The sequence below is a fragment of the Pteropus alecto genome, unplaced genomic scaffold (assembly GCF_000325575.1).
Source record: "Pteropus alecto unplaced genomic scaffold, ASM32557v1 scaffold106, whole genome shotgun sequence".
Taxonomy (NCBI): domain Eukaryota; kingdom Metazoa; phylum Chordata; class Mammalia; order Chiroptera; family Pteropodidae; genus Pteropus; species Pteropus alecto.
Genome location: NW_006442103.1, coordinates 2,941,877 through 2,957,859, shown reverse-complemented (window position 1 = coordinate 2,957,859; position 15,983 = coordinate 2,941,877). Strand labels below are relative to the sequence as shown.

The following is a 15,983-nucleotide window of genomic DNA, read 5'->3' as shown; positions in this document are numbered from 1 at the left end:
TCATTAAGTTCCTGTTTTGAATCGAGAAGAACCCTGAGATCCATTCCCTGTTCTAATTGAGGTCTTACAAACTCTCTTTTTTTAATGTGTTCGCTCACCTCTCTAATTCAAAAATAAATGAAATCAGGTACAAAAATTCATACTGTACTACTGGAAAAGAAGAAAAACAAATACATGAGGAAATTGGGTAAATGTAAAATTTTGATTGAAAAATAAAACAAAGTCAAGGTTAAGACCAGTACATGAAATCTGAGCCATAGGTACAGAAGAGATCACCACATTTGACTCAGATCTTCCCAGCAGCCAAAGCAAGAAAATCACTGGCTTCATAGCTTTCAAAATATAAATATAAATTAGTTCAGCTTTTTATGATACAAAGCTGAGGGGAATTCTTCCATTGTCTTCATAAAGGGATACTTTGAGATGTAGTACATTGTACTCTTAATAAAACCCCTACAAAAAAAAAAAAGAAATCTTTTTTAGCACTTAAACTCTTTCTTTTTATAATGTTGCTCACATAGGTCCAGTACAGTGGTTGGGACATTATAACATAAGCATTTCTAGGAGGGGCCAGGTATGCAGGTGTTAATGGTCTGACTTGACCCTGAGATAAAATTTTTCATATGATAACTAGGCTTTGACCACTCAAGAAACCATTCATTAATATGGCTTCTTACCATCTAGCACTGATGGTAATTAAGAAACAGAGAGTTTAGCATCACTTATATTCTCTGGCAAGAAATTAAAGTGCAAATATCTTGTGTTGCCAATTTGATAATCACATTTAACATCCTCTTATAAAATACAATCTAACATAGAAATAACATGTATCAAAATTCTAATGGAGGTGGACTTCTGCTTCCAAGAAGATGAGGTAGATGAACTTTTCTCTATGCTTCCCACTAAGTACAACTAAAACCCTTTATATGTAAAACTAACATAAAGAAACTCTGAAAGGTGAGAAGAAGTCATTTTGTCTAGGGACCTCAGGACCCAAGGAACAACATAGCAGTGAGTTTTCTGTGTTTTCTTTTTGCTCATCCCAGAGTTAGAGTCAAGGAAGCCAGCAACCCAGAAACAGCAGCCAATGCAGACAAAGTAGCCTGCTCTCTAGCCAAAGAACCAGGAAAGGGGCAGCCTAGAAAGACAGAAACTATGGTTAGACAATAACTGCTTTTCTCTAGACAAACACCACAGATAAAAACTGTGACCCTGAATCCATCCACACAGGGAAAGAACAAGTGAAGTCTTAGATTTTCACCCTCATGAGGCTGTAACAAGGCGGTCAGTATCCCCATGTGGGAAACCTGGACTTTCATCGCCACCTGCCAGTAATGAGGTATCCCTTCTCCTCCCCTTTGGGGTTGTGTCAGAAGAGGTCTAGTGGAGATTCAGGACTTCCATCACCACCCAGATGTAACAAGGCCACTCTTCTTCCACACGCCCTTCATGGTGTCAGTGAAGCTAAGGGGAAGCAGTAAAAAGGCACTTCTGGCCCTTGCAGCTGGGGAGGTATCAGTGGAGACCTGATGAGTGTCATCCTCTCCCAGCAGTAACAAGGAGGCATGTCCCTCAGGTGTTAAAGCGGGCCAGAGAGGGTGCTTGGGCAGTAACAAGGCAGCATCCTTCCCTTCTTCTGCCTTTGTGGTGTCAAAGGAAGCCAACTAAAACAGATGGCTTCCTATATGTTAAGGAACCTCTTAACATAATACCAAAAATGTTAAGATTTCAATTGAAAACCACTTATCATACCAAGACCCAGGAAGATCTCAAGCTGAATGGTAAAATGCAATAGATGCTAAACACCAAGATTAAAAAGATGTTAGAATTATTCGACAAAGATTTTAAAGCAGCCATCATAAAATGCTTTAACAAATTATTACAAATATGCTTAAAACAAATGAAAAAATTACTAAAATTAATGAGGTGATCACATTGTAAAGTATAAAAATGTTAAATTACTGTATGGTACACCTGAAACTAATATAACGAATATGATATTGGATACCAACTATACTTAAATAACAAAAGAAAAAAACAATGTCAACAAAAACATAGAGGATATAAACAAGAACTAAATGGAAAGTTCAAGACTGAAAATTACAATAACTAAAATGCAAAACTCAGTTAATGGGCTCAACAGCAGAATGAGGAGAATGTAAGAAAGAATTAGTGAACTGGAAGATAGAGCAATAGAAATTAACCAATCTGAGCAACAGAGAGAAAATAGTCTGAAAAAGATGAACAGCCTCAGGGAACTGTGAGATTATAACAAAAGCTCCAACATTCATGTCATCAGAGTGCCAGAGGAAAGGTCAAAGATGGAGGGGATGAAAAAAAATAATGTCCAAAAACTTCCCATTTTTTTTGTAATAGACAAAATCCTACAGATTCTAGATGCTGAATGAACCTGAACTATGATGGATCTAAAGAAGTTCATACCAAAACGCATCATAGTCAAACTTTTGAAAACTAAGGAATTTTGAAAGGATCTTCAAAGCAAGAAACAACATCTCACCTATAGGGAACAAACAATTCTAATGCAAATAGAATTCTCATGAGAAAATATAAAGTCAAAGAAGTGTAACATTTTTCAATTGTTGAAAGAAAAGAACTATCAACCCAGAATCCTATATTCTTTAGGAATGGAGAAATCAAAACATTCTTAATGAAAGAAAACTAAGATAATTTATTGCCAGGAGACCGTAACTAAAAGAATGGCTAAAGGATGTTTCTTGAAAAGAAAGGAAATGGTAAAAGAAGGTACCTTGGGACATCAAGAAGGAAGAACATGAGTGATATGTTCCAGAAAAATCTGGAAGATAAATGTCTAGGCTTGTATATCCCCTGAATTTATTTTCATGAACACAGAGAAATGCATGGACTGGAGATGAGTCCCAGAAAAGATGCCTTCTCATTTCCAAACATGATCTTGGGCAAGTCACACATGGGGGTGAAGATTGTCAACTGTCTACCATGTGTTGTTCTAGCTGCTGTTACATACACTATTTCCACACCTACCCAAGAGTGAAATAACTTTGATGGACATCAGCCAAGCCTTGGGGGATGAAAGTAGTGTAGCCAAAGTCACATGACTAGTGCTAGAGCCAGAACTCAGACCTAGTATTTCACAACCATAAAGCCAATGCTCTTCCAGCTGGTCACACTGCCTCACTCCTCCCCAAATCTCTGGGATGGAAATATCAGTAACAGGCAGATCTTCCTCTGCCTACTCAAAGCTTACATATTTAGACTACTTATTCCTTAAAGTAAGGATTCAAAAAAGAGAATAAGTATGAGAACATATTAAAATAAATCAACATAATATGTTCCGAGCACAGATGTGTATTCAGTGTATGGACACAGAATATAAATATATTTGTCCTTATAAAAATGTATGGTGAAATAATTACTCAAGTTGCAGTTTCTGCTTAGGGTTATCTTGGATCAAGAAGCAGAGAATCACTCAAACTGCCTGACGAAAATGAAGCCTACTTATTATATTCTATACATGCATGGAAACTGGAACAGTAAGAACCAATGGTGGAAGTTCTGGGGACAGATCTTCTCTATCTCTTTTTTGTGGGTCATGTGGTTTCTTCCTCAAAGGAATCTATAGTTTCATCCACTCTTTTTATTGCTCGTTTCTGCCTTCTCTGAACTTTTGCCTACCATGTGACACTTGGGCCCTTTCCACATGGCAGTCTTTCAGCTCCAATTTCTAAATGAAATGCCTCACTAGCTAAATATCTCTTGGCTCAGATTTTTGAAAGGAGAAATCTGTTTGGCTCAATTTATCTTTTCATGCCAGCCCCCTCATAAAACACTGGTCACCCAATGTATTGACTGCCAGATGTATAGCAGAAACATGCTAAATATTTGTTGATTGAATTTGTGAAATGAATGCGCTTGAGTTGCAAATTTTTTTAACAGATTGTAAACAGGATGAAAAGATTAACATCAGATGAAAAATGATTGCCAAAGAACTGCCCCTTCAGCTCTGGGTAGGAGTGGTCCAGAGACTCTCCAGCTACGTAAAATATTGGCTCCCAAATGATTTTGTTAAAAATGGAAAGTTTCACGGTTAGGCTTTCACTGGTACAAAAATCACAGATTACGTATCAATTCTACCATTAGTTTGAATCAGATTTTCATTAAGCCAGAAAATATTTTTAGACCAATTTTAACTAAAATATGGACTAAAATCAGTATTAAAGTATACTTAGGGCAGTTATGAGTGGAAAAACCTTTGAATTTAGAATTTTGGCTTGGCATTTGAGTGGGGGGTGGATAATGTATATTATTTCCATCTCCCTTCCATTGTAATTGAATTTCACCCCATTCCATTCCCTAGTTCAGGGTTAATCTAATCTTTCATTTTCTATACTTCTGGTCTGCTGAATATTATTAGAGAAATTCAAGTAACTCTGCCAATTGGATTTATTCCAAATTCACAATGTTTAATGTCAGCTGGACCTTGGGTGCTAGTCAGCATCTGTTTTTATTCATTTTTTTTTTTTAAAAATCCCATCAGATTTCCTCTATTAGTTAGTTCAGATCTTTTTCATATAACTCCAAGGGCTGAACCCATCTATCATCACCCTCCCATTTCTCTGATTCCATTTGTTCCCTGGCTCTTATTGCCCAACTCGATCCCCTTCTGTTTCTATATTTCTCTTGAAGAGTTCATCCACTGTTATATCTTCAGGTGGAATACTACCAAATCTTCTTTTCTAATGATTTCTACTCAGAAGTGAACTATGTAATGACAAAATGCATTTTTTATAAGATGTGATGAGACAAATGAAAGATATTTAAGTATCAGGATGATAGAGCTAATATACTAGAATATAGAGAGAAGTAAGGGTATGGAAATAGAAATATAAGTAAGTATTTTAATTCTGCCTTTCTTGATACACATACATGGACTATGTAGATAGGTGAGTTAACTAGTAGAATAAAGATTTTTACTCTAATTTTAAATTTCTTTTTAAATGAAGTTAATAACTATGACATTCTATATGCCTTTTGTAAAGGTACTGACATTTCAAAAGTGAAGAGCTAAAATATTTTTCATAAGTTGGATCGGTGTTACAGAATGTGCCTTCCTCGTTAATCAGTATGCATCACAGAGAACTGTTCATTCGTTTATTCATTCAATAACTATTTATTGAGAACCTATTACATACCTAACATTCTTCTAAGAATTTGGAATTCTGTGAATAGAGCAGACGGAAGTCCATTACCTCATGGGGCTTACATTCTAGTGAGGGGAGAGATATATAATAAATATGAAATATAAGTATATTATCTGGTAAGATGATAAGTACTGTGGAAAAAAAAAAAGAGGCCTCATTGAAAAGGTAACATTCACATAAAACATTCACAGACAGTGAATCAGAGAATTTTTTACTGAAGGAAAATACTTAGGTTGTAGCATCTCTTAAGTTTTAGTATAGCTTAAAGTTTTGCTAATTGAGAGTTTAACTGAAATATAACAATCACAAAATTTTGTAGACCACCTTGTAGTTAATAAACGGAAATCCTTTTCACTGTTTCACTTGAATTTTAATGGGCAATTTTTTGCTTTTGAAGTCTTCTTACCATTTCTAGGAATGTGCCATTTCTCAGTGGTACTGTGTATTTCTATTCTTATTCTATAACTTACTTTGACAAGGATGTTAACATCTTAATTGTAAAATATCCAATAACTCTACTTTAAAATTGCTTCAGTGAATATTGAACATAAAAACTAAGGAATTAGCTAGAGAGTGATTTGAGTATTCCAGATCATTTCCCTAGTAAAACTTTGGAGTGAAATGGCTATTACAACAGAACCAGAGGCGACATTCTAGCCAAGAAATAAGGTTCGAAGTTAATTATGGGTCTGTGTTCTTGCGTAGCTGCTCTTGGTCAGTCAACTCGAGTGAATTCTAATTTATTTAAGTGAACCCAGCGTCTTCAAAATCTGATTTTTATCTTACTTGGTAGGCTCTCATTAGTTAAAATATGCAACAAGTTAGAGCTATCTGAAGGACAGATGAAAATTATTAGTAAATTTCAGTTTCTGAAATTTCAGTATCTGAAATTTACAAATACCTCCTTGTTAAATTATATTCTTAAACTCTTGATGTTTTAAAATTTGGGGGAGAACTACTCTGAAGAAAAGAAGTTTGCTTCTGGCTCCCAATTACTTATTCATGAAAAGGATAGTCAATAAATAACTTAAATATTGCCCTTTAAAACATTTCGAAGACAAGACTTTAATAAATTAACACTGGCTTTTATTTTTACTTTTAGTTTTATTCGTTAGTCCTATACCTAGCCTTCCCAATGAGTACTGCATCCCCTTTATCTGATTTAAACACTCATCTATTTCTATTAATAAAAACTAGTTAGAGATTTCGATTGCAACCAAAACCCAGAACAAGTCAGTTGCTTTTAGTGAAAGGTTTCATCACAAAATATTCACTCTCCTCTATTGTATATAGATAGAGAATATAAGTATTGTACTACTTTTTTTTTTTCACTGAATGACTATGAGTTTTTATAATTTAATTTAATGATATTGCTATTGCAATTCACTTTCTTAAGTACTTTGATCTAGGGCATCAGAAATTATAGGAAGTCATCAGCTCATTCATGTACAGTTATGACCTGTGCCTTCATTGAGATTATATGGGTGTTTTTTTTTTTCTTTCTTTCTTATGGGTTCATCACTGAAGTTAATAAAAAATTCTGAGATACAACAGAAAAGAGTGTAGTGGGTATTTGTTGTGAAGAGTCATGGTCACATGATGGACACCCACTAAACTTAGATAACTAAATTAATTTTTAACAATAATTAAAGGTGCTCTGATGGAGCTAGTTCAAGCTAAATGGAATTTTTTAATGTAATCAGGAGATGTATTATTTTATTAAGACTAGAGGGAAAGAAGTAATTGGAGCGGCACAATGACACTTTCCACACAGCACACAGGAAGACTTCAGCACTTCAACTCTATTGATGGAGGTCTTAGGTGATAAAAAAAATTTGCATACTATATTCTAAAGTTTTATTAGGTAAATGGAAAATATTTGTTCAATGATTTCTTATTTTTTATTCCATCGTCATGCTCTTTAAAGACAGGCTATCATATACAAAGGAAGTATAGTTGATAACTTTCAAAATTATTTTAAATGATATCAGAACTTTTTCACATAGCTAGTTAAAAAAGACCTATTTTTCTTTCCACTATGCAGTTTCTTGTTTCTTAGATTTAATGACTGCTTCTTTTACAATTTTAAGAACAATATGGAAGTGAATATTTAAAAAAAATAGAAACCTTATATTCTTAGATCAATATGTAAGAAAAAATATGCGCTTAGTATCCATCCAATAAAATATTAATTACTATGTCAATTATTACAATATTTTAAATTACTCTAATGGATGGTTACTCTAATGCAAGAGGTTTTAATTTTTGAAAACCATCTTGATTCCAGTGCACTAATGTTGTTTATAAGCAAATAGATGACATTAAATGGAAACCTGCTAGGCCTTCAGATGATTACACACTCTCCACTTGATAGAAAGATTAACATCAAGATTCAAAGGAAATTAATTGAAATTAAATCTAGACTTTTTAAAAGATAGTTTTACTATAAGAAAAAGTAACAGCCTCACAACGACTATGCTATATGAGAAAATAACCGTGGGTTAGCCAAGATGTTTGCAGATATAGCTATATGAAATTTCTGACCTTGTATAAACTTCCTTGGCTAAATTTTTCCTGACTGACCAGATCCTTTATGTTACCTGTTCTTTTTTGCATTGTATACAGAGATATGGTCAACTATTGGTTTTACTTCTTCATCAAAAAATCTCCATGTCTGACCAAAGTTTTAAACTACTATTTACCCTTTCATTTTTCAATTTAAAAAATCCCAGTTGTTTAGATATTTATATTTCATGTTATTTTCTAAATGTAATATTTTATTTGTTGCTTTTTTATGAATCCAATTTTCAGTATCATTTGAAATGAGTTGTGATTGGATGTAACTGACTTTTTAATAAACATATCATAGCTTATCCATCCAAATGACTGTTTGAAGAAGTCACTTTGGTAGGTAACATATTTTGAACACTATTGGAACTACTTTTTATTCTTTGAGAATAGATTTGATTTTCTATAAACAAAGCTAAGGAGAGCTAAGTCGAGTAAACAAGGTTGGTTGTTGAACTGAGTTAGATATACAAAGTCATGTGTCTCTTTTTCTGTTAATTCATAAGCTGATTTTAATAAACAGTTCAAAAAGAGATGTTACAAAATTATTCTGAGCAGTGCCAGCATCCACCAACGTGATTATTTTGAAAAAAGCCACATTTGTTTGGATGTATATAATTGCATATTTGTTTTAAAATTCACCTCAATATATTATAGACTCTGTTTCATACTAAGTTAGAGTTAAGAATTCAGACTGCATAGAAATTTAGAAACTCTAGCCATGGAGAATATATTGTGAAGAATACTAATCATCTGACGAACATTACCTTGTTTTTCAAAAGGTCTTTTCCAGTTATTAAATCATTTGACTCTTAGAAGCTATGAGGACATCAGTAAGCATTTTTAATCTCATTTTACAGATTTGCAAATTTGTAATTTCCTTGAGTGTATTTCATCAGTTGGCTACCAGTAGAATTTGAAATCATGTTCCCAATTTCTACTCCATGGCTTATCTTTGCATCCCCTACCATCCATGTTACTGTGATCAAGAAATCTGCTAGCAAAATGAAAGAGAAATTTATTATAACAAACTTGTGAATGCTTACTCTGTCTTTGACTTATTAACTGATGATTAATTCTCAATTATTGAACTCTACCTTGCATAGTTTGTTTACTCCACCCTTATAATTTTACAGGTGAAATGCTTCCTCTTTATTAAATGATTTATCCCTGACTTCTTTAGTTTCCAAAAGTACTTTCAATTCTGACAAATGTTTCCATGTGCTGAGTAAGGGAAATTCTGAGACTTCTAAAAGACTGGCTACCCTGGGCCTCCTGAGATCTGTTTGGAGGAAACAGAGAAACCCAGTTGATCAAATCTTAAGTAACATGAAATATGGAAGCAGAGTAAGTTGCAAAGCAGATTCAGGAAAAACAAGAGATACATACACAACCTATACAATATAAGAAGATAAAGCTGACTATTGATAAATATAATGTCCCATCCTTGAATGCAAAAATTTAATTACACATCTAAAGTGGAGGTCACCAAGACAAAGATTTTTTTAAGCTGTAGAGGTATTTAATAACAATAAGGTCAACAAAAGAAGAATATTAATATAGCTTCCATAAAAAAAGTCGATACGATCTTAGTTGCATTTGAAATATAACATATAGAAAAAGGGAAATGCTATCTTTAGAGAACTCTCATCAGACAACATCTTCATTCATCACATGGTAGGTGGCCACTATGTGCCAGACGTGGTGCTAGCCCCGGAGACATAAGGATGTTCTCAGACAACTAAATATGCTCTCAGGAACTTTGCATGCCAGAAGCCTACTCCAAGGAGTGATAAGATAATTGAGCCCAGACTCCAGTGAGTAAAAAGAAATCAGCCATGTAGAGACCTGGAGATAAGTGTTCCCCTGGCAGAGCATAAATACAAAGCTCTAGGGTGCAAGATAAGAGTGGTCTTGCCCTGTTTCAAGACTGACAAGACACAGCAGAGGTGAGAATGATAGGCAATGAAGGGGCAGTCATAGGCAGAGGTGGATCTTGTGGGGTACTGTAGGCCATGATAAAGATATTAGATGCTATTCTATGCTGAATGGGAAGAATTGAAGAGTGACAGGTCTTTACATTCTCACTTGCTGACACCCCAGCCCTTCTCTATCTGTTCAGATCCAGGAACAAATAAATGCTCAATGGGCTATTTATACTTTTTACTTCCACGGCATCTTGTTCAATTTTTCATTAATGATTTTTATCCTCCATGCTTTCAATTCTCCTCTCTTCTAAGACTACTGGTAGCCTCTTGTCATCTTCGATTAGCTGCCTTGCAAATCTTTTTGACTATTCCCAAGGACAATGGCACCAAAAAGTGCCTTTATCAACACAACGCAAATCTATCACTTCCAAAGGATACATATTTCCAAGTGCATGTTCTATTAATGGTAGAACATCATCAACTTTCTATATAAAAAAGATGTTATTAAATATTAATTCAAAAATCAGATTAACACAAATACCTTTTCAGAATCAGCTTTATTGTGTGCTTAATATATTTGAATTTCCCCCCCAATGTTTCACATCATAATAGATGTTTGTGCCATTCTAAGTATTTCTCTTGAGAGAAAAAATGAAAATTCAGACCACAAAGACATTTTACAAGTTTGTTCCTCATAAGTGCCTACCTCCCTAAGATGTTTTTAATCATGACATTCATTTTGTACCCCACAATTTTGCTTTGTATATGCTGTCCCAATTCTTTGTCACTTTTCTTAATTACATTTTTGCAATAACACCAAATTATTAGCTTATTATAATAATGATGTTCCTGGATTATGGCCGCTCTTCTTTTTAAATGACTCCTCTCTCTGTTTTATGCTTACTATTCTTATTCTAGTGGATACAAAAGAGATTTGGATATTTTTCCAGGCTGTTTTAAAACTAGTTCCTTTGATTTTTTTTTTTTTTACTCATTTTTCTGTTTGGAAGCAGCAACTTCTTTTTTGCAGTCACAACAAACCAAACTTTAAAAACTTTTATCCTCCTGACACACATGTGTCTGTACAAGTTTATTTATAGTCAGCTTCATGTTTGGTCATCACCCCCACAATATAGTCACAACAAACTAGACCCTCTGAAGTTACCTTCTTCTGAAAAGACCCAGTCATCATTTTGGTTGTGGTACATTCTGATCTTACTCTATTTTTCCTTTTTCGTTTTTTAATTTCTATTGAGATAGTCCTGACTTTCTTCCTAGTTCATTTATTATGGAGTAGATTTGAAAAGGTCTTATTGCTAATGCTCTTCAAAGATTAGAAAGTGCGAAGATTTATTTATTTGCTTCCTGATCTTGATATAAGATGTGTCTAAAGCTGAGGTAGACTAAAAAATCAGAAGGAAAGAAGACACTGTTAGACAGTAGCTGTGCTGCAGAATGCCTAGGGCTCTGCACCAAATATATAACTGAGCTCTGAGAACTGCTTTATAAAGGCTAGTGGTCTCTCTTCTCAGTGAGGTAAAATTGAAACTGAATAGTTCTGCCTTGTGATTCTATGCCATGGCCTAATACATGTTTTTTGTTTTGTTTTGTTTTATCTTGAAAACCAAAGTTCTCAAGTTTCTTAGTCTTAATGCTTTCATTTAAGAAACTCTCATTTTGGTCCCTAGCATTTTTCAAAAATCTCAGTTTATTTTAGTCTTGAATGTTCTTGACAGTATTTGCATATAATTATGTATCCAGATATGGTTGTATTTCCATGGATAATATGGTAGTTAAGAGAAGGAGCTTTGAACTGTTACAGTTCTTTTCTCAACTTCCAGCCTCACTATTTAATAGCTGGATAAATTCTGCCTAATTACTTAATATCTGTAAACTGTGGTTCATTCATCTATAAAATGGAAGTCATAGTACCTATCTCATTGTGTTGTGTTTTGGGAGAAATAATATTTAATATGTTAAAGGGGGTACCCAATTTCAGAGTCCCGGTCCCTGGAGTGTCTTCCCTCCACTCCAGCCACTCTGGTCCTTCCTCTCTTCTCACCATCCAGCAATTCCTGGCACATCAGGGATGCTTGAGCACCTGGTCCAGCTCTAAGATTGGTTGTAAAATGAATATAAACTCTGATTGTATCTGTCTTTAATTATAAACTCCTAGAAGAAGAAACACCGGAATTATATAGTTTTAGCCATGCAATTGACATTTATTAAAGGTTTTATTGGTATACACAGTAATGACTTACTGAGAAATAATAAGCAAACAATTTGGGTGTACATTTCTTTTCGTAGTATTAATTGTGACTTGATGAAAATAATGATTACAAAAGAAATTACAGTAAAATATTAAAGTTCTTACAGACCTAAAAACATTTTAAAAGATTTTTACTAGAAATCACAATGGTGTCTCCCATATATAAGTTTAGAAAATAAATAATATGTCTAAGGTTTATGAGAAGTTGCAAATGAAATTGTTGTCAGGATATCTCTTTGGTTCAAGTGACTCCTAACTCATAGTTCTGTCCATTGATACAAATGACACAAGGTACACAGAGCTCACAATTCAGAAACCAGGCTTAGTCCAGATGACCTCTGTCTAAAAAAATTCATTCCTGAAATAAACTGTTCACTTATATGTTAAAAGTTTGACCTAGGAAAGAAAATAACATGATCTATGCTCCCAAGAAAAATGCTTTTAGGGGAAACTTTTGAATATTTTATTGCAAACCATTCAATAAATTGTAATTTCGGATAGAGGATCAAATGGATTTCTGTTTTATCTAAGTGAAAAAAATTATCGAGAGCTCAGCTCTCTAGAAATATGTATCTGTGCATCATGTATGTGTTTTATGGCATCAAAGTTACAGTTCAGTGGATATCTAAAAGGTTTTTGAGACAGAGACATGAATTTTTACAGATTCTAATTACAAGTTAAAAGTCATCTCACTGTGAGAAATTAAAAATGGAGACAATTAGAGAAAATTCCAGTTGAAAGAAAAATGCATTATGGACAAAGCAATAAAAGCCCCCAAAATAGGAAAGCAAAATTCACTTCTCAGTAGCCTCTATGATTCAACTGTAGATCAATAATGTGTAGTTAATGCATTACCAGGAGAGCATTAATTTGCAATTACCACTGGTGATCTGATCCTCTGTGTTCTGTCATTGACACAAATGACCTTTTGTTGAGAGAGATTCTGTAATCATTATTTTCAATAGAGCAACACAAAGGCAGAAGAAAAGTACAGGTCACTTCCAGTCATAAATATCTTACACCACAGAAAGTGTGGACCTTTGTAGTATAGCCCCACATAGTCATATAACAGAGTGTAATGAGACCGAGCATGGCTGTATCTTTTTGTGTATGAGATGGATGTAATGTGCACTGTATAGTGGCGGTTAAAAACGATTCAAGGGGAAATTACAAATGCCCTGAATTAAGCATAAAAATAAAGTAGACCTTTCATAAACCTCTACAACAAGGGAAGATATGAGACACTTTGGTTCAAGTAAGTGTGTTGAACATGTGAGCTGAGTAACCTGAGAGGTAGAAAGTCTGATGCCCCCAAACCATGCATTCTTGAAAGAAAGTATACCTCAGCTCTGTAGAGACCATATTTTAATCATAAACAGTGTGGCAAGGATTGAAGTGGCCTTGTCCAGAGTCTGCTACATAGGCAGTATTACCAACCTCAGAATTGCCAGCTATGGATATGGTTTTATAGTGTAGTGGTTAGCACATCTGCTTTATGCATAGTAGGTCCTGGGTTCATGTCCCAGTGGAGCCACAGTCCATGGTCTACAGCCATGCCACCCTGAACAAGCCCGATGTCTGATCTTGGAAGCTAAGCAAGGAGCAGGGTTGGGCCTGATTAGTACTTGAATGGGAGACTACCTAGAAAGACCAGGTGTTGTAGGCATAAATAATTAATAATAATAATAATAATAATAATAATAATAATTGCCAGTTAGGCACAGGAAACCTCAGAGGACTGTGCCTTTCTTACAGATACTTCAACGCAATTGAAAATACAGCAAATTGTTGGAGATGAAATTCCAGCTCTGCAGCTCATTATCTATAGGATGTTGGCTTTATTCTCTGTGTGAACTTTTTACACTTTACTTTTGTTATCTATAAAGTAGGGATAATAATAATAGTACTTCATAGAATGGTTGTGAGGATTAAATATGATCATACATAATGCACTTTAAACAGTACCTGCAACAAAGTGCCCCACAGATGTTAGATATTAATCATAACGATCATCATCATCATCTCTTCCCTAGTATTTTTATGCATTGACAAAGAATTTTAAACAAAATTCACTGTCCTCTCTTCTAGCTTTTGACTAGCATCTATCTTAGCTCAAGTTGATTGAAAACAGAGCCTGAGGAAAGGGTCAAGTGCTAGTGTTTCATTGGAAGGTAAATTCTAGGGTAGCTAGAGTAAAAGAAAATAGAAATAAAACAAAATAAAATAGAATAAAAAACAAATAAAATAGAAAACAGAAAGTTGGGGCAATCCATCACAGGGAAAATGGAGAGACAATTTATCTGCCATTCCCTTCAGCCTTCTCTTTCTCATTGGCTGAGATTCATCTTTCGAGAGAGTTAATTCTTCTGTTCTTCCAGATTGTATCACCCTGTGACAGGCTGCTCCCACACCCTATTGGATTGCCCACTGTGGCACTTCATCCAGGATGCTAATCTCTTCTACATGTCTCTTTATCCAGCCTCTATATTCATAGTGATGGGTAACATTATTTTTCAAATTATCCAGTTGAAATTAGAAGCAAATTCTGTCTCATATTATGGAAAATCTACCTCCATTTATCTTTGTTGTATTGGCCCTACTTTTTGAAACTAGACAGCATATATATCCATTTTAATTTTTTGTAAAAGCATAGATTTTAGTAATGAAGAATACCTTGTCAGTGTGGAAGTGGTTAAATATTATATTCATATTGTTCTTATTAGCTTTGCTTATGGCTATGGGAATATAAAATAATACAATTATTTTGGAAAACAATTTGGCAGCTTCTTAGAAAGTCAAAAATAAATTTACCATATAGTCCAGAAATTTTACTCCAAGGTATCTATCCAAGACAGAGAAAAACATATATTCACAAAAAGACTTGTACACAGATGGTCATAGCAACATTGTTCCTATTACCCCCAAAACTGGAAACCATCCAAATTGCCATCACTCATGAATGAATGAAAAAAATGTGATGCATCCATGCAACTAAATAGTACTCAGCAATAAAATGGACCAATAACATAACAGCATAGATTGTCTTAATACATGTAAAAAACATCATGCTAAGTGAAGAAAAGCAGACATGAAATACTGCAATATTTGTGTTATATAATTCCATTTATATAAAATGATCCACAATGGCAAATCCTCAAAGACAGAAGACAAATCAGTAGTTGCCTACAGCTTGGGGAAGAAATGGGAGAGTTACTGTACCAGGTCACAAGGGAACTTTTGGGTGATGGAAATATTTTAAAACTGGATTGTGGTGATGTTTGCACAACTGTATGAATTTTAAAATAATTGACTTGCACTTAGAATGGATAAGTTTTATTATATTAAATTTTATCTTAATAAAGTTTAAAAAAAACCCACATACTTAGAGATAGATAGATTAAGTATTGCATATAACAAAGTTATTAATTATATAGGTTTAAAATTTGGATTAAGAGTGATTCATAGTGAAAAACCTGAAAGATAAATAAAAGAGATGTTAAGAATGCTTAGGAGTTCTATTTCTTTAATCTTACTGCGAAATGACATAATGCCTTTTTAAAGTATCCATTAATATTTATACTATTTTTAGTATCTCACATGTAATCAAATTAAATATGTGTTTATGAACCCTGGCTAATTTAAAAGTAAGCACATTCGAATAAGTCTGCCTAATTAAGGCATCCTTGGTAGAGACATTCCTAGATTTCTCAAATGTGTTCTATGTGTTGAAATACTAAAATTAGATTATTACAAATAAACACTGATGATACTTGGTATAAATGTTTATGTCTGATGCAAGTATTTTAATTTTTAAAACTACATATTCTTTAGGAAGGGTTGGATAGATCAGGGAGAGTTTGGCTTTAGTTTTAGCAATCGCATCTGCTGAGAACTTCGACCATGAGGGTCATGCTATCAAGCACTGTTGCATAGTGGTCGTAATACCCATTCATTCTACCAACAGTTATTGGGATGTCTGATAGGTACCAGGCACAGTAATAAGAAACATATATATGTATG

General features: G+C 34.1%; 1 protein-coding gene across 2 annotated transcripts in view; it reads left to right on the top strand.

Moving 5' to 3' along the window:
- The window catches only part of DPYD (dihydropyrimidine dehydrogenase), a 707,946-nt gene that overhangs the window by 564,896 nt on the left and 127,067 nt on the right, over positions 1-15,983 (top strand). The gene's annotated exons all lie outside the window — the stretch shown is intronic.